Consider the following 17,709-nt stretch of genomic DNA (forward strand, 5'->3'; position numbering starts at 1 on the left):
GTCTAGGAATTTGTGTGTGGCCCATATATTAACTAGTTCTGTGAGAGCCAGTTTTACTGAATGTGATTCAGTGGATATGTAAGAGAATGTTCTTAGGAAACATAGCTAAGTATTAGGGGTTGAGTGTCGTGATGTCAAAAATTATTTCCAAATGGCTCCGTATATATTCTTAAACAGAAGTATCTAGATTTACTGTTGACATTTGTTACACTGCTCTCTACATATGTGTATATATATTGTCTATATATTATATATGTAGTCTGCCCCCCACAAATATAGTCTCTAAGAGGTTCCTCATTCTTGCTTATATAAAAGCAAGAGAGTACAGGTAGCAAACATCAGAATAGCGATTGGATGTTCAGTGCACTTCCTGCTCTCCTGGTTTGACAGCTCTCTAAAGGAAACCTTGTTGGGGAAACTAGTATGGAAGAGCACATCAATTGTTTCCCAGTCCCCTTCCCTGGCACCCTGAGGACAGGAGCGAACATCATGGCTAACCTCTTAAAGCTCACGGTGCCCAGGAGATTATGCAGGGCTTGGTGGTCTGGGGGGGGGCAATGGGCAGCCCATGGGAGCACCCAGGTCTCCCACACAATCAAGCCCCTCTAAAGTTTTGGGGAAGGAAAGCCAGGTGACTTCAGAGAACCACCCAAGAAGACACGGGAGACAGTTGCCCAGCTACGGTCCTGGCTGGGCCTCCTCCATGTGTGTCTCATCAGCTGTCTTGCCTTTGTTCAAGGCAAGCAAGAAGAGAACAGTTGGCGCCTTGGCACTACCAGGAACCCTGTTACTCCTTTCCAGTCAACTTAATTATCTGCACCAATGAGCTGGGGAAACAGGCACGGGGAATAGAGTCTAGCAATAATTTATTGAAGACCCGGTCTGTACTATGCTTGAAGTCGACTCCCCCAAATGAGAAAACACCAAAATAAAATGAGCCAAAGATACGGTAAGACTTTTGTCGCTTTATGCCCTCTTTTATCCCTTCTTAGGCAGCCCAATTCTCAGGTTTCCAGTCTCCATGGGGGAGGGGTAAATCCTGCTTTGTCCTGGGTGAAGAGCCCTCAGGTCACCTGCACAGGAAGCTCATAAATGAATTGCTGCTTCTCTGGACACAAGCAGACATGAACTCTGTAGCTTAGAAGAGGAGGAGTCTGGCATTTACTGAGCACACACCTTTAGCATCCCTGGGGCGGGGTCAGGTCTTTCATGGACTCGATTCATGCAATCACTATTTCCCACACACTTGCCATTTTGAGAGTTAGGTATTTTCATTCCGCTTTTTATGGAGAAGAAATGGAGTGCCTAAGAAGATGAAATTAATGGTACCATGTGGAGGCTGTAACTTTTAGTGGTTAATATTTGCTGGATGTTCATATATGCTAGACTTTGCACATGAAGTCAAGATATGAACTGCGACTCTCAGGCTGGCTCAGAGAAGACACATCATATGTCTTCTCTAAACATCCCTACTAAGACATCAGGTGATGATGTGAAGGGCTGGGAGACCAAGGAGGCAGGAAGGAGGACAGGGGCACAAATAGCTGTTTTCAAATAAAGGTGGCATTTGCAGGCAATTACACTCATCTTGCCTGGCTTAATCAAAATATCCCACACCCAATACATTTTGGTGTTTTCCACCAAGGGGTGTAGGCTATAACCAAAACAGATTAATACAAAGAGGAACTCTGAAAGCAGAACTGTCAAAATAGAAAATAAGTTGATTACAGCGGTGTTGTTAGGTGTCCCCTAGTAACAGAGATGTCGCTGGATGAGCACTGGAAGGGAGATTTTATGTGGGGTGAGGCTAACGTAATTAACGTTCTTTTCGGCTTTGAAAGTTTTTATTCTATAGAAGTTTCCGTTTACTCTGCTTGTACATAGGTTTTAAAATTAGTAAAGGGAGGAAAAGTGGGTCAGTACTGTTGGCCGGATGGGAGGGGACTGCGTCACTGGAAGCTGTGACCAAAGGTTGCAGCCAGTAAATCGGCTCAGCCAGTTGTAGAGTTGACCCTCACACAGCATGGGAATTAACAGGGGAGATTTTTTTTAAATGACAGGTACTAAAACCATATTCCGAACTAATTGAAACTAAGTCTCTGGGGATGGGTCCAGAAGTCAGTAATGTTTAAAAGGTCACTGGTTGAAGAGAAAAGAAAAGTAAGATGGAGAATTATAGCCAGAGGAAGGGAGGTCACACTGGACTCCGGAATGGCCACACATCATCAGTGCGTGTCTAATCTGAAGCAGTCGTGTCCAGCCGGACACGAGGGACATTTTGGAAGACTGGAAGATGAGAACCAAGGACACCTTAACCCTGTAATACTTAAAGTGCTTACTTCCCTGGTCAGTAAATAGTGCTCACAAGCCGGGCAATGGGGGCACATGCTTTTAATCCCAGCAATCAGGAGGCAGAGGCAGGCGGATCTCTGTGAGTTCAAGGCCAGCCTGGTCTATAGAGTAAGTTTCAGGACAGCCAGGGCTTTACTGTCTCAAACAAACAAAAATGTCACAATTTGGTTGCCAGAAGATGGGAGGAGGGGGAAAGAAGGCTTTATTCATTATTTGGTTTTATTTATTTATTTGCCTGTGGAATTTTTGAGACAAGGGCTTGCTATACAGTCCTGACAGGACTCAAACTCCATTTTCTTCTGCATCAGCCTTCTAAGTACTGAGGTTAAAGCCTGTGCCACCATGTGCAGCTTATTGGGAGTTAATCTTTGGTAGGTAGCTTTTAGTTTAGGAGGATTGAAAAGCTTTAGAGATAGCTAGTGGTGGTAATTACAAAACAATACGAATCATCTAATTCTACTAAACTGTACACTGACGAGTGGTTAAAAAGGTTGGGTATGGTGGCACGCACTTGTAATCTCCAGCACTTGGGAGGTTGAGGCAGGAGGATTCATATCTGGAATTACACAGTTTGTATTACACAGTAATACTCTGTCTTTTAAAAAGGTTGTTAAGCCATGTCTAGTCCCAGCATTCGGGAGGCAGAGATAGGCGGATCTTTGTGAGTTTGAGGCCAGCCTGGTCTACACAGAGAGTTCTAGGATAGCCTGGGTTATATAGAGAGACCCTGTCTCAAAGGAGAAAAAAAGTTATTAAATGGGTTTATTTTATGTTATGTCTATTTTGCCAAGATAAAAAAGATTTTTAATGTTTCAAGCACAGCGATAAAGGAAAATATAAATGGTACCCATTCCATCCAACTCGAGGTACAGTCTTATGCCATTGGTTTGATGACAGAAAATTACAGATTATTGAAAAAGAAAAAGGAAACTTCCAGAGTGATTTATCCCAGGAATGCAGGGTGGCTCAGTGAAGAAGAATATTGAAGTACACCACATTAACAAAATGAAGGAAGAAAACAAGTCATGTGGTTCTTTCAAATTATGCAGAAAAGAACATTTGATATAATCCAACATCCTTTCACAATAAAAAATTAGAGACTATAAATAGCAGCGAATTCTCGCCAGATGATAAAGTGAAAATACGGTAAAGCCACAGCTCACATCATCTCTGATGGTAAAAGACACAAAGACTCTTTCCCAAGATGGAGAACAAGAGAAGGGCACCTACTCTCACTACGACTACGCGGCAATGTATTGAAAGGTACAGCCCAACAAACTGGACTAGGGAGAAAAAAAAACCTACCTAAATCACAATGGAAAATGTAAAACCAAACTATCTCACAGGGGATGTGGTCCTAGATACAGAAAACCCCAAGTTCATACACAAAACCAATCCTAGGCAAATTCAGCATGAATAAGATCAGCACACAATTAACCAGTAATGAACAATCCAAACAGGGAATAAGAAACAAATCCAGCAAGGACAGCTTCCAGAGCATCAGAGGCCTGGAACAGTCTCGCCGTCCTTTGAAGTGGAAACATCTTGTTATTAACAGTCCTTGGTGAGGCACATGCATCAGTGCTTCTAATCTTTCATGCATATTAGCTCATCTCATATTAAAATTAAGTAGAGCAAATAGATTTGATGAGGGTAGTGGGGACTTCACAGGACATGCAATAGAAGCTGAACCAGATCCATGAGCCATTCCTAGTGGTCGGGGCCACAGTCATCCTGCCTCCCATCATGTCTCACGAGTCACAGGAAGCTGGGAAGCAAAATCCAGACCCCTTGGAGGAAACTAAGCCTGAGTCAGCCTCCCTAGGAGATTAGGTTCAAGGGACTGTTCAAGGAGGAGAGTGTTTCCACTTAAAAAGTTGGTTATGTTTGTGTGTGTGTGTGTACACGTGCCCCTTTTCTTAATAAAAAAGGAACTAAGAAAATAAAAAAGGGGAATTAAAAATGTTTTTAATTATTTGTGTGTGCGTGTCTGTCTGTGAGACAGACTAAGGGCCAGCAAGATGAAGTGTTTGCCAAGTATTGCCACACTTCTTAGATCTCAGTGTCCCATAGAATAAGAGCTGCTGGCTGGTTCCATCGCAGAGACAGCCCTTCTTCCCCCTCACTGTGTTTCTGCTCCTCTCTCCTGCTAACAGCTCAGGACTGGGCTGAGATCTGTGGATGGAATCTACAGAAAGGAGGTGATTTTACTAACAAGAAGGAGCTCTGGACGGCTGCTCTGGACGACTCTGCAGCACCACAACTGTGAAGCCAGACCCCGCGGGTCTTCCTTCAGGAGGCCTGAATTCTGGTCTGAAGGGAAGCGATCAGGGGCTGGGCTGAGAGACACAGAGATTCTCTTAACTTTAAATGTCAGCCTATTATAAATCCTGTAAAGAATTCAAAAGTGCTTTAAAAGAAGGGGGAATGACATCAATTAAAAAAGGAAGGATGAAAGATGAACAAATTTGGAAAGATGCACTGGACACTTTGATACTTTCTGGAACTCTTTCCTCCTGGGCCAAAGCTGAGTTGATGGCTGGGATGTAGCTGAGTTGAAGGCTGGGTTGTTGCTGAGCTGCGTGCACTTGCTCAGCATGCTTGAGTCCTGGCAATGGGGAACTGTTCATGTGAAGCTGGGGTAGGAGACAGATTAGACAAGGGAAGGGCAAATGGCTTTCGATTTCCTCAGGCCAAGGCTCACCAGGGACACCAGATTCCAAAACCCAGACTATTATGTACAAAGGTTTTGGGAGGAGGGTAAATCAAACAACCTCTAAAGGACAGAGAGCCTGCCATTTGAGTGGGATGGAGGGCAGGATCTGGGTGAAATTAAGATTTTTTCCTCCAATTTTATTAAGCTGGCAAATATTTATTTGTGTTGTAAGTGGTCAAATTGAGTGACAGGGGAGGAAGGCCTATGTGAAGATTTTCACGGGCCTAAAATCCAAAGCAAAATCTAAGACTAGCCTCGGGGGATGTAGACAAACCCGCTGAAGGAACTAGGATTAGCAACGCCCCCTCACCTGGCAACCTCAGGTAAAGGCCCCTGGAGGCCTGAAAAATGTGTTTATTCCTCCAGCCTTCTCTGTCTTCCAGCATCAACTTTGTAAGCATTTGTACCACAGCAAGGCAGGTGAAGAAGTGTTTGTTCTCCCATTCCAAGTCCATATTCAGTTAGACAGAAACTACAAGCTGCCTGAGAACTTCATCCAGAAACCTGCACCAGTGTAAAGCTCACTTCAGAAGAGATCCATATTGCTACCATTCCCTTCACAGGTAAAATAACAACAACAACAACAATAATAATAATAAATTAAAAAAATGCACCAACCAAAAACTCAGAGCATTGTGAAAACAATCCACCAGCCAGATGGAGGAACACGTGTCTTTGGGCCTGAAGGGAGCCAAGATCTCTGGAGTGTCTGGAGTGACCGTCTGTGTTGAAGTCCTCCTGCCTCATCTCAAGTGAGTTCTTAGGGGTACCTTAAGTCCAGGGAATTAGAGCTAGCTCACAGTGCAAAAGTCTGTATAAGTCCACAGCCTTTGCTGGGTGAACTGGCCACAGGCTTCTCAGCATTGAATTTGAACCAGCCAATGGTATCCCAATGGCTGAAACAGGAAGCCAGATAAACAGCGTGTTATCAAGGGGGGGGGGGGGATCCAGCACTTCCCTTAAGCAGGCGCCAGCTGCGCTCTCGGACAGTCCTAACAAAGTCCCATTGACTCACCAGCTGATTTTCCTGTGTTCAGCTCTGGGGGACAAGGAACCCTCTTTGCTGGGTGGACATTACTCTAGCGCATTGCCCGAGCCACTCACCACTCAGGTCCGCCCCAGTTCCTTCCTTCCCTTTATGCCATCTGCAGATTTGGCCGGCTCTCAGTCCTATGGTCAGTTTGGGTCGACTCTGAAGATTAAAAGGAACCACAAATATCCAGGCACCGCACCCGCACCCTCAGGTGAGCGGCTCCCTCACATTTTCCCTGCTTCTCTCTTCTTCCCCCCCCCCGCCCCGCCCCCGGGATGCTCTCAAGGCTCCCAGACGTCCTGGGCAGGCGCCAGAAGAAACAGCCTTGAAGAGGGCGCTTCTCAGCGCACATCCCAGTGCAGGGGGATGGTAGAGGTGGCGGGCAGTGCAATTTTCTGGAACAGACCGGTCGGGTCACCTGCCCCAGTTGTTCCTTTAGCTTCTCCCGGGATGTTCGAAACGTTACTACTGCTTGGGGGAGCGGGGTGTCGTCTGACTCTCTCTCTCTCTCTCTCTCTCTCTCTCTCTCTCTCTCTCTCTCTCTCTCTCTCTCTGTGTGTGTGTGTGTGTGTGTGTGTGTGTGTGTGTGTGTGTGTGAGAGAGAGAGAGAGAGAGAGAGAGAGAGAGAGAGAGAGCGAGAGCGAGCAGCGTTTAATGCAGGAACTCAGCGCACTTTAAATGACAGGTATTTCTTAGGAAGGGAAACTGAAGCTCAATGGGTTGGGGTTAATTCATCACATTGTCAACCCCAGGACAGACGCAAAGTCTAACAGGGGCGTCTAGGCACTCCCTCGAAGCCGCTAGTATCACGGTTGTTATCCAGTGCTTCTCCTGCGCCAGCCCGCATCCTCCCTCGGGCACCAGACTCTCCTCCCTCGGGCTGACTCCAGCCCGGCTAAGAGCAGAGCTCAGCCCCTTCGCCGCTCCAGCCCGGTGCGAGTAACTCACCGGAGCGCCTCTGGTCCGGGGTTCTGAGTCCGCGCCGCCGCCGAGCAGAGTCGCGCATAGCCCGAGCAGCGCAGTACTGGACGCCCTTTCCTTGCGTTCAGAAAGTTTCCCGGAGCTTCCCAGGGTCCACGGGCGAGTCTCAGCCGGCACTGCGCACTCCGGCCTCCAGCCTCTCACTAAGGCGGCCGCGGGCTCCCGCTCCGCGACGAGAAGGAGGCGGCATCCTGAACAAAGTGCCGTCCCACGGGCCGGGCGGCCGGGGGCGGAGCCTAGTGACCCGCTGCCCTAGGCACACGCCGGCTGCCTCGGCGGAGGGCCCAGCTTGGAGTGCCGAGCTGGGAGTGCCCGCGGCTGGGGGTGGGTGGAAGGGGAGGCCCTGCTGCGGATCGCCCACGCTTTCCTCCCCTGCACTATGCCAGCTTAACCCGCAGAGGGGCGGAGGCATGGGTCCCTTCCAGACTTTGTCATTGGAAAGCTATTCCCGTAACCCTTTCCTGCGTTAGCCTTCCCGCCCCGCCTTCCCAGCCGGCCGGCCGCAGAAAGGCGGCTGCTGCGTGGCGGGGGCTACGCCGGGAGTTCTCAGGACAGGAAGCCTTAGCACAATTGAGCCTTTCCTTTACTCAAGGACCTGCCACCACCACTTCCAGGAGAGCTCCTCCTGCCCAAGTCTTCTAGCTACCTCAGTTCTTTCAGAGAATGGTGCAGATGGATCGGTGAGAGTCCATTTCCTTCCACTCTGGACCCCTGCAAGGGTCATTATATCTGAGCTGGAACCTTTGGCTGAGAGGTGAGGAGATGCCGCGGAAGTATCCAGCAAATAGTAGGCGTTCAGACTTTCTTCACCTTTCTGACCCTAATGCAGCCCACCGTTCTTCCAGAGAAGTGGAAAGGGGAGGAGAAAGAGGAAGGGGGAAATGACAAGATCTTATCCACAACCGTGGGCAACTGTCTGCAGTGCTGGGACGTGACTGGGAGGGGGGGGGGGGCTTCCAGACTCTGCAGCAAGCACAGACAGAAATCAGGTGGACTGTGCTCCTGCTCAGACCCGGAGCTGTGTGTGAGAGGGAACACCTGCCACCAGGAACTCTGCATGTGAGCAACTTAATCTCCTAGCTCCTACCAAATCAGTCAGGAAGACTGATTTATTTTCAAGATGCTGGTACTGGAGGTTGGGAGGTGGAGAGAAAGCAAGATGCCGACTAACTAGGAGGTCTTGAAACAGTCAGGATTAAAGCTCCAGAATCCTGCCTGAGCCTCCCCCCCCCCCCCCCCGCCCCAGTCTTGGGATACGGAGAAGTAGTCAGAGGCCTTCTCAGACGGTCAGGAAAATGGATTTAATAGAATTTTTGTCCATTAAAGGAGTTCACTGTCCTTTGGAGGGATGAGGGGCTGCAGAAGAACGCCAGGGATGACTTTGTTGCTCTCTGTGTACTGGCTAAAGGTATGGGCTTTTAAAACACGCATTTAGAGTCTTTTTACTGGGTCTTTCACCGCTGGCTACCTCAGTTTCTTCTTTTGTAAAGAAACAATAGTAGTTCCCGTCTTGTCGTGTTGCCTACAGGATTACAAAGGAAGTAGTAGCACAGGTAACACGTTTGCGCTTGGTGATAGTACGCCTTCAGTACACAGTTTTGAGAGACTTAAACCAACACTTGACACTCACCGACTGGAATCCCTTCTTACTTCTCAGCGTGCCCCCAGTCTGCATAGTGGTGCCTTGTCCTAAGAAGCACTGTCACTAGCCTGGGTGGCACATACCTGTAATCCAGCACTCAGGAGGCTAAGGCAAAGGGATCCTGAGTCTGAAGCCAGCATGAGCTACATAGAGAGATTCTGTCCTTTCTTGGTGCTCACTGAATAGGGCTTCCTAGGTTTCTTGGCCCCGAAGTCCCAAGGACCAAAGACTGTGATAGACGTGCAGATGGGCATCCGAGACGGAACTGCCCACTGACATCAAACTGAATGCTGAGCCCATGCAGCCACCGCAGGAATGGCAGCATGTCACTCTTGGGGTGCTTCCCAGAGTGGAAAGGAAGGCCAACACTATATGTCTGTGAGAATTTAGTCTTGCATTTAGATCAGTGTTTCTCTCCTGTGGTCTGTCATATAAGCCCCCCTCACACTCTGCTCCAAGTGCCCCAGTTGCTCTTCTCCAAAAGTGACCTTTGCAGGTGAATACAGGAGCCTGTGCACAGCCTTGTGCAAGGGAAGTAAGGGGCCCAGTCCTATTGGGGTGACAGGCAGTATCTGAAGGCTACCAAGAAGGAGCACAGGTCAGAGCAGCAGAGAGAAGCAGCAGGAGCCAATATGGACGGATTCCTGTTTGGAGACGAAGCAGGGTCCCACCCATAAGTGGCCTCCGCTAAATGCCTACCTTCTGAGCGGTTTTCGTCTGAATGCAGTGATGAGTCAGTTGCTCTCAATCAAACAATTGGATTTTCCTTAAATATGAAAATCAATGAGAGGTAAAGACGCCGTCTGCAGACCGGGTGGGATGGCAGGAGCCAGGAGGATGCCAGGAGTTGATTAGTTGGTGAGTGGCAGGTGAATTAGACACACAGTAGGGGACCCGAGGCATGATCACAGCTCCCATCCCCTTGAGAAGGTGGCTTCAGGACCTGCTGACCCCCGCAAAGGCAGTCCCTGCTCTGTCCTCTGCTGTTGAGCATCGTTCTGCTCAGGGCAAGTGGTTAACAAGAGGATTAATGTCAATGTGACAAATAGGGTTTTTTTTTTCTTCTTAAATCAGCCCAAGAAGCTTGTGGTCATCCCATTGAGTCACAGACCTGGTCCTAGATGAGAGCATTGGAAGCCCCAGAAAGCATAGCAAATTTTATTTACTTATTTTTTTTTTTTATTTTCGGTCTTTTTTTTTTCTAGCACAGGCTCATTGCTTTGTGTGGGGGTGTGGTGGGGTGTGGTGGGGGGTAGATGTTTTCTTGTTACCTTGAGCTCTGTCGACCAAGGCTCATTTGTCCCACCACTGGGCTCACCTTGGGGCTTTGGGGATCTGAATAGGATGGTAGCCCCTGCATTCCCTGTGATCTGTAATGGGTCTGGACTCTGCTTTCTCAGGGACTGAGAGTAGTTCGCCAGGAACTTGGCAGGGGTGAGAAGTCAGTGCACGGCTTCATTTTCTTCAGCAAGTAACAAGCGTTATTAGAGCTCCTGAGGTGGAGTCCAGGGACCTTCTGACTTCCTCCTCGGAAGCCAGTGGAAAAACACTGGGCCTGGCTGCAGAGGACCTGATTCCCTCCTCGCCTGGCTGCTGCCGCTTACTGAAGTACATCACATCAGTCTGCTCATCAGTTAAACGGGGGAATCATCACCCAGGGGACATCAGTACACACTACCAAGGCTGTGGTATCAGTGAGATCACAGAAGGGGCTTTGGCTTAGACAGGGCCACTCAAACCTAAGGCAAAGTGCAGTGACCACCCAATAGGCACCAGATCACACCCAGTCCCCATGACCCCTCCCCCCACCTCACTGGTGGGCTCAGTGCTGCAAAGTTTATTTTTGAGAGATGGAAGCCTGGCCACACATAACCCTGTCCTCTCTGGGGGCTCCCTGTGCAGCTGGAATTTGCCCCTGCCCTGTCCTTCGCCACACAGACCTCAGGGCACTGGCCCTGAGTCGCGCTTTTTAGTGTTGATTGCTAGAGTGAATGAGGGCCCAGGAGGCAACAGTCTGTGGGGAAAGCTGGCATAGGCGTGAAGGGTTTATGAGAGCCAGTGAGTCACTGACTTATCGGGAAGATGAGCTTCTCCTTCCCTGTTACCAGGAAGTAAGATGTGAGGAGAGCCAGTGTTTTTCCAAAGATGGCCTTTGAAGAGGAGTGTTGCTTTAAGGGTTGGGGAGGGGGCTTTAAGAAGCATAGCCCTGACAGGCTTTCCTATCCTGGAGACAGTGACAGTCCATACTTACTTATGTTTACTTGCTGGATGCCTATAGCTTTTTATTGATTGATTGATTGATTGATTTTGGTTTTTCAAGACAGGATTTCACTGTGTAGCCCAGGCTGTCCTGGAACTCACTCTGTAGACCAGGCTGGCCTCAAACTCAGAGATCTGTCTGTTTCTGCCTCCTGACTGCTAGAATTAAAGGCGTGTGCCACTACTACCCTGAGCCTATAGCTATTTCAAACATCCAACCTATACCAACCCATATCATAGCAAGCCTACATAATGAACATCGGGCTTTTCTTTTTGCCTTTTATCAAGTCTTAAAGGGTCATAATTTTTAAAAATGTGTTTGTGTGTGCGCAATTAATGCATATGTGTGCTCAGTGCGTGTAGGAGATATATGTGGAAGAAAACTGCCCTGTGTGTCATTCTCAGGAATGCTTCTGAGATAGGGTCTTTTGTGGGGGTGGAGTTCACCAATTAGAACAGATGGTCTGGCCAGAGAGCCTCAGGGAGCCACCTGCCTCCACCTCCCGAGTGCTGGGATTACAAAACCATGCACCTCATATTTGGCTCAGGGGATTAAACTGGGGTCTCTTTATTGATGGAGTCACCTCCACTCCCACACAGACCCTAAAGTTTCTTTTGACAAGACAGGATCAGGAGCTGGAGAGATGGGTAATAACACTGCCAGCCTCCTAGGACTGTGAGGATCAGGAGCTGGAGAGATGGATATTAACACTGCCAGCCTCCTAGGACTGTGAGGAGCATGACATGGGGCACTGAGCGGTGTAGCTGGTGCTTAAGGGGCATCGGTCTTGTCGTCATGACAGTCTCGGAGTCATTGGAATACAATCTTTTGGACTGTTGAATCCCACCCCAGACCTTTGACAGAAAGAGACTAAGGTGCCAAGATGTGTGACAACTCTCCAAGGGAGGACACACAATGTCGGTGGCAGGGCTGGAACTGGAATCCAAGTTTCTTGGTTGGTGGTTCGATGCATTCTTTTCTCTGGAGACATTTTTTCTTTCTGTGACACAGGGATGTCATTGTTCAGCTCCACTGCCATCTTTGTGGGTATCCTCCAGAGCGATGCTGACAGGCAGTCATGGACCCTGGGAGTTTGCTTAGAAGTCTGGCCTTGGAGCAGAGAATGCAGCTGGAACAGGCTGTGTGCAGAGTCAGGGGACAATAGCTAATGTGGAGGCTGAGACAAGAATGCCCATTGTCAGAACAGGGTATGCATTGACTCAAAGAATGGAGGACTCTGCCAGTCCCAGTCAGCAAGTCTCTGGAGAGTTCACAGGCAGAACCAGCTCTGTGGGCTGTGGACACGCATACTGGCGTAGTGCCCTATGCTTCCCATGCTTGCAAGGGCCCCTCCTTGGCTTAATGCCTGTAATTCTAAAGTTCTCAATAATTCTAAGCAAAGAATCACAAAATTTTGTTTTAAATTTAAATAACCATTTTTATATTTTAAAATTTTAAATTGTATAATCATTTTTGTCCATGGACTCTTTTTTTTTCTCCCCAGACAGGGTTTCTCTGTGTAGCCTTGGCTGTCCTAGAACTCAGTCTGTAGAGCAAACTGGCCTTGAACTCACAGAGATCAGCTTGCCTCTACCTCCTGAGTGCCAGGATTAAAGGCGTGTGCTGCCACCACCTGGCTGACCATGGACTCTTAATGCTCCATCAAGGAATCATGTCTCCATGTGAATTCATTCACATGTACACTCTGCACGTGTTCTATATGGTTGCAGGGTATTAGTTCTGAATATTGAGAAGACTGAGGACTGGACGTTCTGTTGTGCACCTGTAGTCCCACCTGCATAGTGAGAAGACTGAGGACTGGACGTTCTGTTGTGCACCTGTAGCCCCACCTGCATAGTGAGAAGACTGAGGACTGGACGTTCTGTTGTGCACCTGTAGCCCCACCTGCATAGTGAGAAGACTGAGGACTGGACGTTCTGTTGTGCACCTGTAGTCCCACCTGCTTTGGAGTCTAAAGTAGAGTGGACCACTTGGGTTTTGGAGTTTGGGGCCAGCCTGGGCAACAGCCAGACTCCATCTTGCAAAAGAAGGAAAGGGGGCAGTGGAGGAAAGAGAGGAGGGAGAGAAGGGGTAGGTGGGATGGATGAAGCTGGATGTGGTGGTTTATACCTGTTATCCTAGCGCTTGGGAGGCTAAGGCAGAAATATTGCCACAAATTCAGAGCCAGCCTGGGCTACATAGCAAGTAGCAGACTAACTAGAGAAACAGCCAAATCCCATCTCAAATAAATAAGCAAGCAAAGTTGTAAGACTATTTGCGTACTATGAACCAACTATGGCTTTATATAGTTTTTAAAGTCTGCAAAGACACTCCACGCTAACATCAGGTGTTACTTCCAGCAGCGTCAACAAGGGAGTCCACTTATTTGATTGAATTGTTTTTATTTGCTTTTATTTACTTTTTTAATTTAATTAAAAAAAACCTTTCAGTGTTTTGAAACAAGGTGTCATGCAACCCAGGCAGGCCTCAGATCCAATATGTAGCCTTGCGTTTCTTTCTATTACATTGTATTTACTGTATATGTGTACTCCCATGTGGACACACTGGCATATAAGTGTATCTGCCACAGTAGGAGTCAGTTCTCCCCTTCTACCATGTGGGTCTCAGGGACTAAATTCAATTAATCAGGCTTAGTAGCTACAGTTACCTTTATCCACTGAGCCTTCTGACCAGCCTGGGTTGTTTGCTTTATACAGGAAGGATGTATTCATGCATTGCTTACATGATTATAAATAAAAGTATAGTCTCCTCCTGCTATGTTCTGCAAACATTTTCTTCTATTGACAAAAGTCTTGAAAGACTAAAAGAGGTGTTTTTGAGAGGATGTGTTAGTTACTTTTCTTGTTACTAAGACAGAATACAGGACAGAAGCAACTTAAGGGACCAGGGTTACTGGGCTCACAGTTCAGAACGTACAGCTTCCCCCAGTGGAGAAAGCAGGACTAGGGGAGCTTGTCCCTACAGTTTACATGGAGTGACAAACAGGAAGCAGGGAGCTCCAATGGAAGAGGGTGGGCTCTAGCTCTTATGTCGCCCGTCTGCTTCACAGTGACCCATCTCCTGTGCATTGCCTCCTGTTCCAAAGGTTCCACACCCTCCCAAAGCAGTATCCCCTGCTGGGGACCTGGTGTTCAAATCTGAGCCTGTCAGGGACTGTGGGGTTGAGATGAAAATGGCCCCATGGGCTTTAATGCTTAGTCACTAGGGAGTGGCACCATTTGAAAGGATTTAAAGGAGGTGTGGCCTTACTGAAGTAGGGGTGGCCTTGTTGAAGGAAGTACGTCTCTGGGGTTGGGCTTTAAGGTTTCAAAAGCCCACACCAGGCCTAGTTTGTCTGTCTATCTGTCTGTCTGTCTGTCTCTGCCTAGGGATCAGGGTGTAGCTCTCAGCTACTGCTCCAGTGCCTGTCTGCACGCCGCCATTCTCCCTACCATGACGGTCATGGACTAAACCTCCAAAACTATAAACCAGCCCCAAGCAAATGCTTTCTCTCATAAGTGTTGCCTTGGTCATGGTGTCTCTTCACAGCACAGAAGAGTGAAGACCAGGGCATTTCACATTCAAACCGCAGCAGAAGAGAAAGGACAAATCACGGGTGCTAGAGTTCTCGACGGAGGCAAAGGAAACATTCAGCCGTGCCAGGACTGGGGGGCAGGTGTGGTGTTGGGGAAGAGAATTGATTGTGGGGACAGGGAGCAGGCTGGCACGGCAGGCCAGGCGTGGACATTTTCTCCTCAGGGACTTAAAAGCTGTCGTGCCCACTTTGGAAGAGAGAAAAAGGGGTGTGAACTGTTAGATCAAATGAAGAGGACATTTCACGGTGACTCTGGCGACAGTCAACAAAAACAAACAAGATGGGTCTAGACAGGGCAGCCCCACAAGAAAGAAAAATTGGAGTTTGAGTTTGCCAGAGAAGCCAAAGTCCAGCCCAGTGGATGACACAAGCTTTGAAGTTAAGGCTACGGTGGTAACATCTAACCTTCCCCGCGTCCTAAGGATCCAGTGTAAACCGGTGTTAAGAAGAAAAGACCCTGACGATGCCCCTGTGGCCGGCTTCCAAGGAGGAATTGATGAGGGGATGTTGGTGAAGTCAGACTAGAAATCCCAAGAACCCCAAATGTCAAGTGGTCATTTCCCTGTCTAGAGAGTCATTCTTCTGTATGCGTGAATGGGAGGTGTGTGTGTGGGTATGTGGGTGTGTGCTCGTGTGATGGGGGTGCACGGCCACATGCGTGCCTGTGCACACGGAAGCCAGAGGTCAACCTTGAGCGCTGCTCCTCGGGAGCCATCCATCTTGTTTTCTGAGATCTGGTCATCCTTGGGACTTATGGCTCAGTAAGGCGAGGCCAGCCAGTGAGTTCTAGGGGTCTGCCCATCACTGCCTCCCCAGCACTGGTGTTAGAAGATCATTTCGTCTGTGTGTGATGTGCACTGCCACACACATGTGGAGGGCAGAGGACAGAACTGAGTCTGCCCTTCCGTTGTGGGGTTCAGGGCATTGAACTCGGGTTGTCAGGCTTGGTGGCTAGTGCCTCTCCTCGTGAGCCGTATCACCAGCCTGCACCTGGGTTTTTATGAGTTCCGGGGATTGGGTCCATGCCCTCGTTTCTGTAGCTCACGCTTTACCCACTAGTCAAATCTCCAGATCTAAAGAATGGTTCTTCTAAACCCTCCACACCCCTGCCTTCCTGGAAGAGCCTGGATTCTGAGCTCCACCCTGCAAAGGTCTGGTCTCCACTGGCCAGGAAGAGAAGCTGGCTGCAACCCAAGGCCTGGGGAGCTAAGGAAGAGAAGGAGATCCCCTCCCCCATACCTATGCTAGAGGCTACTGAGGCTGAAACGGTGCTGAGGTTGCCACTGCGGGATTTCCAGGGTAAAAATGCTCTGTTTACACTGACCCAGGTTTCCCAGTCTTCACTCGTGCCCTTTCAGGCACTCTCCCTAAATCTGCGGAGTGCATTGGGGGCTGATGGGCCAAGCTGTGGCTGCAGCCTTCTTGTTAGTACAGATGTGCTTAGCGGCAGCTGTAACTGAAGCCACACCTGTTGTCTAGATCAGCTGCTGTAACTCTACTCCTAGGAAAGCAGACAAGCGGGAGGGCCTTTTCCAAGTACCCCTTGTCAAAGGCGTGTGTCTGTCACAGCAGCAGGGGAGCCTGCCTGGAAGGTCGCGGGGGCCCTGGGGATCTCAGCCACTAGCTGGAATCTCCCAGTTCAGCCTTGTCCCAACTGTACCCGCGCCATAGCCCCTTCCTCACTCCCCCAACACATCGAAGTGGGGAAAGCTGAGAAGTAAGAAAGATGGCGGGGAAGTCATGCTGTTTCCAAGGAGCCAGATGTTTCCAGGTCTCTGATTTCCCTGGGGACATTCATATTTAGCAAGGTGGCCGGAGCTAAGAGGAGAAGGCGCTGAGGAGCCAACTACAAAATGGACAGCGGAAGTGAAAAAAAGACGCAGGGATGCGGGATGAATCGAAAAGCCGAGCAGAGCTCGCTTTTCCTGGGCACCAGTCATGAAGACACTGGCTATGGAGACCCGGAATTACTGCAGGAGAATTTCATTCCACTGAGCAGCAGTGCGGGTCCTGCCGGGGCCCGGCGTCCGTGAGACCGGCGCACCATCCATTCCCAGAACCTGGACAGCGTGAGTCCCTCGCTGACATCCTGGGTACCAGGTAAAATCCCAAAATCCCAGGTCTGTGCGGAAATCTCAGCAAGACAAATCCAAGTCACACACTCTCTGACACCTAGACCCACATAGTAAATCACACATTAAAATCCTGGCGGTGAAAAGCAGGCGGTGAGCTGGCATTGTTGATGTCTGCGGTGTACGCTCATATCCACATCAGCGCTCTTAATAACAACATGCCACTCCACGTTCAGGGGAGGAATCTCGGCCGGCAAGTCAGAGTGGTGCCAAGGCTTTAGCAAGGCAGCGCCCTCTAATCCCCCAACTGCCCTGGCAGCGACAGGAGAGATGGCGCATGTGGCAGGCGGCGCCCCGTCAGACATGGGACACTGCTGACCCCTGCTGGCGAGTGCGCTTCTGCAGCACCTACAGAGAGCTCCGGGAAGAATGCAGGACTGGAAAAACCTCGCAATCTGTCTGGGAGGGGTAGGAAGAAATACCCCAGCTCAAAATCACCCCATCTGGAGCTCGTTTGAGAAGACAAAGCGGAAATTAGAATAAACACAGATTGGATTTCTGAGGGGAGTGCGACAGACTAGCAGCGTGTCCCCTCCAGCTTCTGTAGCCTGGAAAACCCTGCTGCCAGTCCTCTTGAAACTAAATTGAGAAACCATTAGCAACATCCATTGACAAATTCAACCATTAGGGAGACAAAAATAAAAGGGAGTGTGGCGGGGGGGGTGGGGGGAGGAAAGGAAAGACAACATTCTCAAGTAGTTCCCAGTTTTCAATTAAGACCATTATCTCTCCACCTCGTCTTTCTAGAGCAGCTTCCTGGTTTCAGCACAGAGACTGTTTCAGCTTGATTTCCTCTGCACTGATGGTCCCCTTCGACTGGAGACTGCCTTTGTTTGTTTGTTTGTTTGTTTTTGTTGTTGTTGTTGTTTTTGGATTTTCGAGACAGGGTTTCTCTAGTTTTTGGTGCCTGTCCTGGAACTAGCTCTTGTAGACCAGGCTGGCCTCGAACTCACAAAGATCCTCCTGCCTCTGCCTCCCGAGTGCTGGGATTAAAGGTG

The 17,709-nt window shown here is 49.0% G+C and overlaps 1 protein-coding gene across 7 annotated transcripts in view; it reads right to left on the reverse strand.

The window, feature by feature from the left end:
* The window catches only part of Nav1 (neuron navigator 1), a 253,222-nt gene extending 245,971 nt beyond the window's left edge, over positions 1-7,251 (reverse strand). For all 7 annotated transcript variants that reach the window (XM_075988067.1, XM_075988064.1, XM_075988062.1 and 4 more), the window contains exon 1: positions 7,050-7,251. The gene's annotated coding sequence lies outside the window, so the exon portion shown is untranslated. The remainder of the gene's footprint in view (positions 1-7,049) is intronic.
* Positions 7,252-17,709: the final 10,458 nt, after the last annotated feature.

Source organism: Microtus pennsylvanicus, chromosome 10 (assembly GCF_037038515.1).
Source record: "Microtus pennsylvanicus isolate mMicPen1 chromosome 10, mMicPen1.hap1, whole genome shotgun sequence".
Taxonomy (NCBI): domain Eukaryota; kingdom Metazoa; phylum Chordata; class Mammalia; order Rodentia; family Cricetidae; genus Microtus; species Microtus pennsylvanicus.